We start from the raw sequence: 11,820 nt of genomic DNA on the forward strand, positions 1-11,820 counted from the left end.
TGAGTGTTTTACACTTCCCTCAAATGTTTTCCACTGTTCATTTACAGACACATATTTCAGTCTGTTTAGCCTGTTTATCTTGGTCAGTTCTCCTCTCAACCTCATGTAACTGGCTATTTTTGTTTCTAGTTGTAATTTGTCCTTTCTGTGATTCACTTTAAAAGTTTAAATTCCTTCAAACTGCATTTTATCACAATTTTCCAGAGGATCTCGCCAGGTGACATTACTCAGTCACTAAATTCCATCACACAACAGTCGGTCTGACATGGTTACATCCCTAGCCAGTTGCACAGTGTGTTATTCAAAGAAACATTGAAGAAGAATCTCCCAACCCCTCTTGCAATATCACTGTTGTCAGTGTGATTGACAAGATAATACAAATATTGAAGTTTCACTGAATTATCCCCAAGCCTTTGTTAACAATTCCAATGAGTTCCTGTGTAATGCAGTGATGAGCAATGGAATGCTGTTTGGTGACTAAAACTGTTCTGCTGCTTATGTCCTTGGCAAGTCGTAGCTAGAATTTACATTCAGACTGACTCTACTTCATGATCTGCAGCCAAATGCTTTCTCTGTAATGCCTTTGTTATCCATTATTGTTAGCGTTACCCATTTTGCCTGAGTTTCCACAAAATTGTGAACCATTGAATATTTTTGTTCACCCTGTATCCATATCTCCCTGGTGTCTAAATCTCATTTATCTCTGAGTCTTAAATCCATCTACCTTATTGCAGCGACGTTGTCTATTCAAAATAAAGCATAACTTACTCTTTCCCACAATTTTTGTCATAAATCTGTTCACTGACGTTCAATTTTAGTTAAACTTGGTCCCATCCTGTTCCTTTCTGATTGTCTTCAGCCACATTCCCATGCTGTTCCGATTCGTCACCTTTTCTCTTTGGATTTGGAAAGCTCCTTTCACCTGGACCCTGTCCCTGCATCCTCTCTGTCCATAAACCTACCGACGTGATTGGTCAGGACACTGGTCCCAGCACACTTCCAGGGGACGATCCGAATAGAGTATTTTTTAAATCTGGTATGGGATGTGGGTGTCTCTGGCTGACCAGCCTTTTCTTGCCCAGCACTAGCTGCCCTTGAGCTGAGTAACTTACTCGGCCATTTCAGAGGGTAATTTAAAGGCAAACACTATGCTGTGTGTATGTCGTGCAGACCACGTGAGGATGGGCAGATGTTCTTCTCTAAAGGACAAGTGTTTGGATTTGTTGTACATCAGCAATGGTCTCATACTTATTTGTGGATTGTTAATTACTATTTTTAAAATTATTGATTTCAAATTCCACCATTTTTGATGGTGGGATTCCAGCCTGCATCCCTTGAACATTAGCTGAGGTTTGGGATACATGCTCTAGCAATAATACCACTAGGCCATCACTTCACCTGCTCACAGGTTGCTCATTCTTGACCAGTGATATCAGTGCATCATGAAGCAAAACCTGTTCTTCCAACACAATTATGTGTTCCTGATATCTTCCAGTAGTCTGGTGATATCACTTAGTCTCTTGCTCTTGCTCTCGCTTTCACGCTCTCTCTTCCTCTTTCTCTCTCTATGCAGCTACACCAGATCCTGAGCCAACAGAATTCTCCACTCCAGATAGATGAGGGAGCACAGGCCAGGGATGGAGACTGGGAGTTTCCAGATCTCTATGGTGGTACTCAGTGCCATTTTTAATCCTCACCGCATCAGTCTAATTTCCCATTCTGTCTATTCCTCTCTCTCCTGTAGGTACTCAGGAAGGGTCAGACTCAATTAACTTCCCAGCTGCTGGGTGTCTCGTCCTTCACCACATTGAAGATGTTTGGTCAGCCAGAGAGACAAAGGGCAGGGAGATCTGGAGCCGTCAATAAATCCTGCAGTGAGGTAAGATCACTCACAGTGCACAGAACAGAGAGCAACAAGATGGCTCCAAACATCGGGCAATAAGACATGACATAGATACAGTTCTGGAGGGGGAGCACAGTACAGACACACCCCAGGCTCAATCACTACTCCTAATGTAAGTTCTGTTGTACTAAGACTCACTACTCTGCAACAGTGTATCTATGGCATGTCTTGTGCACTAGTGTCTTCAATAATTTGTAACTCCTATAACAGTTCCTATTTCTGTAACCTCCAACTAGCCCAATAGTCCCTCCACATACTTGAAATGTACTGCATTCCGGACTACCATCCCTATCGCTGTAACTTGCTTCATTGTCCACAACATGTCTTATCTCGGTGGTCTCCTCCTCCAATAACTGGAGACAGAGCCATGCAGCACGGAAACTATTCCTTCAATCCAACTCATCCATGCTGACCAGAGTCCATGAATGAGTCACATTTCCCAGCATTTGACCCATATCCCTTCAAACCTTCTCCTCCCCATGTACCTGCCCAACATTTCCATGTTGTAATTGTACTTTTCTCTACCATTTCCCCTGGAAGCTCATTCCATAACTGCACCATCCTCTGTGTAGAAAATTTTCTCCTAAAATCTTTTGTCTTTCCTCTCCCATCTCATATTTATGCCCACTGGAACATAGAACATGACAGCGCAATACAACCCCTTCTGCCTTCAATTTTGGGCCAATGTGTGGAACCAATCTGAAGCCAATCGAACCAACACTATTCCAATTCTTGTCCATATGCCTCCCCAAAGACTGTTGAAATGCCTTTAAAGTTGGCCCCGACTATTCTGAGTAAAGAACCTACCTCTGGCATCTATCCCATATCTATTTATTAATATTACTATCTACCTCAATTTAAAGCTATCTCCCCTCGTGCTAGACACCGCCATCCAAGAGAAAAGGCTCTCGCTGTCCAACCCATCTCACCTGCTGATTTCTCTTATATATCTCAATTAATTGACCTCAAACACATTCTCTTGAACAAATACAGCTTAAAGTCCCTCAGCCTTTCCTCATACGACCTTCCCTCCATACCAGGTAACTTCTGAGTAAATCTCCTCGGAATCCTTTCCAAAGCTTACACATCCATCCCGTAATGCAGTGACCTGAACAAATGTGGCCACACCAGAGTTTTGTACAGCTGCAGCATGATCTAATGGTTCCAAAACTCAATCCCTCGACCAATACAAGCTCACACACTGAATGGCTTCTTAATCCTGGGAGGCAACTTTCAAGGATCTATGTACATGGACATAGAGATCTCTGTTCATCTACACTAACAACAATCTTACCATTATCCCAGTACTCTGTGTTCCTGTTACTCCCTCCAGAGTGAATCGCACCAACCTTTCCACGTTAAACTCCATTTACGAACTTTCAGTCCTGCTGTGCTGCTTATCTATACCTTTCTGTAACCTACAACATCCTTCGTCACTATCCACATCTCTACCAACCCTTGGTGTCTTCTGCAAATTTACTAACCCATCCTTCAATGCCCTCGTTCAGGTCATTGAGATAAATGACAGCAACAGTGGACCCAAAACACATCCTGGCAGTATCCACTAGTAACTGAACTCCAGGGTCAGTCTTTCCCATCAACCACTACCCTCTGTCTTCTTTCAGTGAGCCAATTTCTGATCCAAACTGCTTAATCACCCACAATCCCATACCTCCGTATTATCGGCAATAGCCTACTATGAGGTACCTTAGCAAACGCCTTACTGAAATACATATACACCACATCAACTGCTTCACCGTCATCCATCTCTGTCTTTGTTCTCCTTCTTAAAGACCTCAATAAGGTTTGTGAGGCACAACCTACCCATCACAAAATCATGTTGACTATCCCTTATCAACTTACTCATCTCCAGATGAATATAAATCCTATCCCTTACAAGCCTTTCCAACACTTTACCCAGAATCAAATTAAGGCTCACAGGTCTATAACTACCAGGATTGTCTCCACTCCCCTGCTTGGGGTGGCGCGGTGACACAGTGGTTAGCACTGTTGCCTCACAGCGCCACAGACCGGGTTTCAATTCCTGCCTCAGCCAACTGTCTGTGTGGAGTTTGCACATTCTCTCCGTGTCTGCGTGGGTTTCCTCCAGGTGTTCCGGTATCCTCCCACAGTCCAAAATGTTCAGGTTCGGTGAATTGGCCGCTAAATTGCCCATAGTGTTAGGTGAAGGGATGAATTAAGGGAATGGGTCTGGGTGGGTTGCTCATCAGAGGGTCAGTGTGGACTTGTTGGGCTGAAGAGCCTGTTTCCACACTGCAAGTAATCTTATCTCGGGGGATAACATTTGCTCTCCTCCAACCTTCTGGCACTATTGCAGTAAACATTGATGACATAAACCTCAAAGCCAAAGGCTTGGCAATCTCCTTCCTGGATTCCCAGAGAATCCAAGAATAAATCCCATCCAGCCCCGGGGACTTATCTATTTTTAGACTTTACAGAATTGCGAACATCTCCTCCTTTTGCACTTCGATCCAATCTAGTTATGGACTCCACTGCCATGGGGTAAAGACGTTGGCTAATCATCTTACCTGTATCCCTCGTGGTTTTAATCATCGTCCTGCGATTTGTATCATCGAAGGACAATGATACAAATAGTTCTGCTCGGGTCCCTGCCACTACTTTGCCACAATGTTCTGGGATACACTTGTTCAGGACCTAGTGCTTTCTCTACCTTTGTGTTCTAAGACCTCAGCACCACCTCTTCTGGAAAGAGAACTCTTTTCAAGCCATCACCATTTCTTTAACTGACTTGTCTGCAGTAATTTCTGACATAAAATGTTCATGTAGGGTATCACTCATGGATGGCCTTATTGATCTTTGCAGGGCCCTAGTGTCCCTCTAGTTGCTTTTTTGTACTTGTGTGCTGTAGAATTTCCTTGCATTCTCATTGACCTAAAATGCCAAATCTATCTCATCCCCCTATGCTGCTTTCCACCTTACCCAGCCTCTCAGTTTCTGTCAAACCCTCCAGTATCAGTAACATTTTCGTCAATCTTTACTCCATTTACAGTTTCAGGAAATGCTTCCTAAAGCAGGAAGATCAGAATTCTATGCAGTACTCCAACTAGCCACCCAGCAATGCCTTATACAGCCTTATCATGATGTACCAACTCATGTAGTCAATGCTGTGACCCATGAGAGTAAGTCTGCAAAATGCCCTTTCCTCACCCTGTCCCTGTGTGATGCCACATCCAAGGATCAATGTAACTGGACTCCTTGGTCTCTCTCTCTGTTCGCCAACATTGCCCAGGGCCCGACCATTAATTGTGTTAGTCTTCCCTAGTTTGTTTCAACAAAATCCATCACCTGAATTCAACTCCATCTTTCATTCCTTGGCCCACTGGCTCAGTTGTTGGAGATCCCCTTCGATAACTGTATTCCCTGCGCACTATAAGCTGTGTTCTATCCGGACTTTCATCAGCAAGCTTACTAACAATGACTCCTATGCTCTTACAGAAATAATGTCTGTAAATGATGCATAACAGTGGATCTAGTAATGTTCCTTATGGCACACTGCTGGTGATAGGCCCGTCGTCTGCACAACAAGTCTCTCCCACCACTCTCTGTCTCCCAGTGTCTAGCCAATTTTGTATCCAGTTGGATAGCTCTCCCTGCTCCCACGTGATCTCACCTTATCAACCAATGTTCCACGCTGAACCCTGTCCAAGGCCTTGCTGTGGTCAGTATAGACAAAGTCTCCTGTTCTGTCATCACCGATCTTCTTAGTCACCTCTTCTTCAACAAACTCAGTCAAGTTTGTGAGACACTACTTGTGCAGGCTTCCAGCTCATCACCCGGGGCTGTCACTGATATAAATACCTCTTTAAGGGGCAATTCTTCCTGAGTTTCCCCCAATGTCCTCGGATATACATGATTAGCTCCAGGGATTTGTCTATTTTTTTATGCATTTTGAAATCTCCGGCAACTCCTGTTCTGATATGCGGAGTCTTTTGAAGACTTTATTTCCCTGACTTCCCCAGTCTTTAAGTTCTGATGTGAAATTTTCGTTAAGGATCTCACCCATCTCCTGTCGTTCCACACATGGATTATCCCATTGATCTTCAAGGGGACACATTCTGTGCCGAGTTAATCTTCTGTCATTAGTATTCATGTAGAATCCCTTTGGATTTTCCTCAGCATTATCAGCCAAAGTTTACTCAGGTCTCTTGTTTGTCCTACTGCTCTCCTTCTTCAGTGTATTACTGTACCCACAATATTCTTCAAGGAATCCAGCTGGTCATATATGATGTGGACTGCCATTTTCTTAACCAGAACCTCAATATCCCCAGTCATCCAGAATTGTCTACTTGTAATCAGCATTATCCTTCACAATAACAGAAATACTCTCACCCTGAACTCTCATTTTATCGCTCTTTTGAAAACTTCCCACCTGCCTGAGATCCATTTACCTGCAAATAGTCTCCACAATCAACTGTTAAAAGCTCTTGACCAATACCTTCTGGATTGGCGCAGGACAATGTTGCTGTTTCACTTATGGACCAGGCCTGTCCTTTTCCATAACTGTTTTCAAACTAATATAGTTGTGGTCACTTTGTCAAAGTGCTCCCCAACTAACACCTCAGTCCCTTTCCCTACCTTTTTCCCCAAGGGGAGGTCAGATTTTGCCCTTTTCTCCAGGGGGAAGGTGAACAATCAGTGGTAATTGTGCACATCAGTACACATGACATCGATACAGTTAGGTGGGTTCTGGTCAAGTGAGTATTGAGAGTTAGGTAAGAAGTTAAAAAACAGGACTACAAGGGCAGTGAGCTCCAGATTACTCCCAGTGCCGCTCATCATTGATTACGGAAATAGAAAGATAAGCTGATGAATGAGTGCCAGAGGAGCTGGTGGAGGGGCAAGGGTTTTTACGTCTTGGATCATTGGGATCTCTTCTGCAGTAGAGGTGACCTGGACAAGGAGGACTGGTTAGACTTGAACCAGAGGGAGATTTGCTAGTGTTACCTGCGAGGGCTTAATCTGGTTGCCAGGCGATTAGGATTCTGCAAAAGAGAGAGACCATCGGCCAGTCAGAGGAAAATACACCAGCCACTGAGAGCAAGTTTCCTATTCAGGATATCCAGGGGCACAGTCAAGGGACAGAAAAGACTTCTGGTTTAAAGGGCATTTGTTTCATGAGGCCTGACTGGGAAGGCAGGTGAGCTCAGAGCATGGATTGGCTCTGGGGACTGGGATGTTATAGCCATAATAGAAACATGCTGAGAGAAGGGCAGGACCGACAGCTCAGTGTTCCGGGATACAGAAGGTACAAGTGTGACAGAAAGATAAATGCGCTTTTGATAAGGGAGAGCATAACAACAGTGGTCGGAGAGGATATTCCTAAAGAGTCATCAAATTAGGCCATATTTTTAGGAGTTAGAAAGAAGGGGGCGGTCACTTTGTTGGGACTGTATTACAGACTTGCAAATAGCCAGCGGGTATGAGAAGAGCAGATGTGTAGAGAGATTGTAGATAGGTGTTGGAATAAGAGCGCAGTATTTATTGGAGGTTTTAATTTCCCCTGGATTGACTTGTACACTCAGAGACTAAAAGGCCCATATGGGTAACAATTTGTCAAATGGGTCCAAGAAAGTTTCCTTGACCAATATGTAGACGATCCTACTCTACTCAGGTGGGCGCAACATTGAATATTCCCTGAGAAAATGAGATGAGGAAGTGACTGAAGTGTCAGTCAGAGAGCACTTTGTGTCCAGTGACCGCAACTGTCTTAGTTTTAACATAACTACAGAAAATGATAGGAGAGGTTCACAGGTTAAGAAGCTATGCTGGAACACAATCAGTTTTGGGGCCATGAAGCAGGACCTCGCAGAGCTTGGGTGGGTGAGTCTGTTTGAAGGAAAAGAAACGACTGGAAAATGGGAGGCTTTTAAAAGTGTGATACTGAAAATCCAGGGTCAGTATGTACCTGTTAGGGTGAAGGGAGAATGGCAGGTTTAGAGATCCCTGGCTGATGAGGGATATTGAGGCTCTGGTCTGGCAAATGAAGATGGTATACATTGGGTTTAAGGGTTCCATATCTACCGAACCTCCTCCAGCCCGAAAGACACAATCAATCTGTGGCGACCCTATAATCTTCTCAGGTCTCTGCCACACTCCGACCTGTAGAACCCACTCCAGTCCCTGTGACTGTCCCGATCCAGTTCCAAAAGGAACCACGGTCTGTGTAACATGCTCTCATCAGTATCACCCACCCTGTCAATGTAAGCTCTTCCAATATTTCCACCCATCTACTCATCTACATAAACTTCTTCAGCTCTTACACCCCTATCTGTGTTAACAACAACCTCCCCAACAACACTTCCCCACTTAGACCAAACTGGAGGAGATTACTAATGCTCCTTTATCTGTGTAACTGTCTCCAATCAAAATTGCTGTTCTAATCTCCAGGAAAATCTCTCCGATTCCATATTCTCCATGTCTAAATAACCCCAGAACCGAAGAATTTCGATATTTCTAAACCTGTTCAGTCCTGACAACTTCCATCTGTGTGTTTTTTCTTCCAGCCTATACAACCTACATTATCTCTGTAATCTGCTCCATTCCCTAAATAGTCCCTGTCAGTATAAACCAGCACTGTCCTACCACTATCCTTATCCCTGTAAACTGATCCATCCCTCTCAACCTCCCCATCTCCATGAACTCCCGACAGCTCTCCACATTTCTGTAACCTCCTGTGGCTCTATGGTCCTCCCTCCCTGTGAAACCACCTCCAGTCCCCACATCCCTCCCAATCTGGGTCCTCTGCTCCAGATCAGACCATTGCTATCTCTGTAAACACCTCCACCTCTGACAACTCTACCCATTTGTGTAACCTCGTTCAGACCCTATTCTCTCCAGCTTCCTGAAATTGCAATCAAAATCATGTTTATGATAAATCCATCAGTGCTTAAACCTTCCCCAACTCAGTAACCTCTTGCAGTCTGAACAAAACACCTAAACTGTGAAACTTTTCATTTCCCTACAATCCTCCCTCCCTCTCTCTTCAAATGCGTTCATTACCATGTAACCTCACAATTACTGTATCCTCCTTTTGGTACTGCAACCCTCCTAATGTCTGCAAAATCCTCCTCTCTTGATATCCCTCCCTATCTCTGTAACCTCCACCACCCAGTGCCCTTTTGGGGAACCTGGCAGAGGAGGGAAGATTTGTCGAGTCCGAGCCATGTTACGGAGGTAGAATCCTGGGAATTACAGATTTGGTCGAATGTCTGTGAAGTGCAGATTATTGGAGAGGACTCTAAAGACAGGATTTATAACTACTTGGAAAACCATAGTTAAACTTTAGAAGGTCAGCATGGGTTTGTCAGGGGCAGGTCATCCGTCACAAATCTTACTGAATTCTTTGAGGATATGGCAGAATATGTTGAAGCTCATTCAGAAAATAAGGAGGCATGGGATACAGGGAAATCTGTCTGACTGGATACAGGATTGGATGGCACAGAGAAGACAGAGTATAGGAGCAGATGGACAGTATTGAGCCTGGAGCTCGGTGAGCAGTGGGGTTCTGTAACAATCGGCTCTGGGACTCTGCTCTTTGTGATTTTTATAAATGACTTGGATGTGGATGTTGGAGAGTGGGTTAGTAAGTTTGCCAATCTGGTGGAGTGGTGGATAATGTCGAGGGATGTTGTAGGTTGCAATGGGGCATTGACAGGACGCAGAGTTGAGCCAGAAATGGCAAATGGAGTTCAAGCTGGAAAAGTGTGAAGTGATTTATTCTGGAAGGTGGAATTTGAATACAGAATACAGGGTGAAAGGCAGAATGCTTGGCAGGGTGGAGGATCAGACAGATCAAGGGGTCCATGTCCATAGATCCCTCAAAGTTGCCACGCACGTTGATAGGGTTGTTAAAAATGCATATGTTGTGTTGGCTTTCCTTAGCAAGGGGATTGATTTTAAGAACAGTGAGGTTTTACTGCATCTTTATCGTGTCTGGGTGAGACCACACTTGGAATATTGTGTTCAGTTCTGGTCCTGTCTTTACAGGAAGGATGTGCAAGTTTTAGAGAGTGTACACAGGAGATCTACCAGAATGCTGCCTGGAATGGATGGCATTTCTTATGATGAAAGGTTGAGGGGGCTAAGGCTTTTCTCATTGGAGTGAAGAAAGGGATGGGACAATGTGGTAGAGGTGAACAAGATGATGAGAGTCACAGAGAGAGTGAATAGTCAGAGGCTTTTTCTCCTATGGAATTAATGACTATTACAAGGGGGTGTAATTTTAAGGTGAATGGAGGATGGATAAAAGGATAGATGCAGCGGTGAAGGAGGCCCGGGACCTCCATGTCCTCGGCAGAGAGGGAAGGGGAGTTGAAATGTTGGGTCACGAGGCGGTGTGGTTGTTTAGTGCTGGAGATGTTCCCTAAAGTGCTCTGCTATGGGGGGGGGGGGGGGTAAATCTCCCCAATATAGAGGAGACCGCATTGGGAGCAACGGATGTAATAAATGATATTAGAGGATGTGCTGGTAAAACTTTGGATGTGGAAGGCTCCTTTAGGAACTTGGATAGAGGTGAGGGAGGAGGTGTGAGCGCAGGTAGTCATGGAGGGAACGGTCTTTGCGGAGGCGGAAAGGGGTGGGGAGGGAAATATATTCCTGGTGGTGGGATCTTTTTGGAGGTGTTGGAAATGTCGGTGGATGATTTGGTTTATGCGAAGGTTGGTAAGGTGGAAAGTGAGCACCAGGGGAAGGGTGGCGTCTGAGGGCGGAGGTGCGGGATGTGGACGAGATGCGTTGGAGGGCATCTTTAACCATGTGGGAAGGAAAATTGTGGTCTCTAAAGAAGGAGGCCATCTGGTGTGTTCTGTGGTGGAACTGGTCCTCCTGGGAGCAGATACGGTGGAGGCGGAGGAATTGGGAATACGGGATGGCATTTTTGCAAGAGGTAGGGTGGGAAGAAGTGTAATCCAGGTAGCTGAGGGAGTCGGTGGGTTTGTAAAAAATGTCAGTGTCAAGTCGGTTGTCATTAGTGGAGATGGAGAGGTCCAGGAAGGGGAGGGAGGTGTCAGAGATGGTCCAGGTAAATTTAAGGTCAGGGTGGAATTTGTTGGTGAAGTTGATGAATTGCTCAACCTCCTCGCGGGAGCATGAGGTGGCACCAATGCAGTCATCAGTGTAGCGGCAGAAGAGGTGGGGAGTGGTGCCGGTGTAACTATGGAAGTTACACCGTAACTACGTAGCCAACAAAGAGACAGGCATAGCTGGGCCTCATACGTGTGCCCATGGCTACCCCTTTGGTCTAGCGGAAGTGGGAGGATTCGAAGGAGAAATTGTTAAGGATGAGGACCAGTTCAGCCAAACGAATGAGAGTGTCGGTGGAAGGGTACTGTTGGGGACATCTGGAGAGGCAAAAACAGAGGGCTTGGAGGCCCAAGTCATGGAAGATGGAGGTGGAGAGGGATTGGATATCTATGGTGAAAATGAGGCATTGCGGGCCGGAGAAACGGAAGTCTTGAAGGAGGTGGAGTGCATGGGTGGCGTCTCGAACATATGTGGGGTATTCCTGGAATAGGGGGGATAGGACAGTGTCGAGATAGGTAGAGATAAGTTCAGTGGGGCAGGAGCATGCTGAGACAATGGGTCGGCCAGGGTAGTCAGGCTTGTGGATCTTGGGAAGGAGGTAGGACGGGGCAGTGCGGGGTTCCTGGACTGTGAGGTTGGAAGCTGTGAGTGGGAGATCTCCTGAGGTGATGAGGTTCTGTATTGTCTGGGAGATGATGGTTTGGTGATGGGGGGTGGGGTCTTGGTCGAGGGGGCAATAGGAAGAGGTGTCCTCGAGTTGGCATATGGCTTCAGCGGTGTACAGGTCAGTGCGCCAGACTACTATTCTGAGTAAAGAACCTACCTCTGACATCTGTCCCATATCTATTAATTAA

At 45.4% G+C, this 11,820-nt stretch overlaps 1 long non-coding RNA gene across 1 annotated transcript in view; it reads left to right on the forward strand.

Annotated features, from left to right (window-relative positions):
• The window catches only part of LOC140485493 (uncharacterized), a 65,721-nt gene extending 63,741 nt beyond the window's left edge, over positions 1-1,980 (forward strand). The window contains exon 6 of the long non-coding RNA XR_011962354.1: positions 1,745-1,980. This is a non-coding gene — a long non-coding RNA (uncharacterized lncRNA). The remainder of the gene's footprint in view (positions 1-1,744) is intronic.
• Positions 1,981-11,820: the final 9,840 nt, after the last annotated feature.

The sequence above is a fragment of the Chiloscyllium punctatum genome, chromosome 14 (assembly GCF_047496795.1).
Source record: "Chiloscyllium punctatum isolate Juve2018m chromosome 14, sChiPun1.3, whole genome shotgun sequence".
Lineage (NCBI taxonomy): Eukaryota > Metazoa > Chordata > Chondrichthyes > Orectolobiformes > Hemiscylliidae > Chiloscyllium > Chiloscyllium punctatum.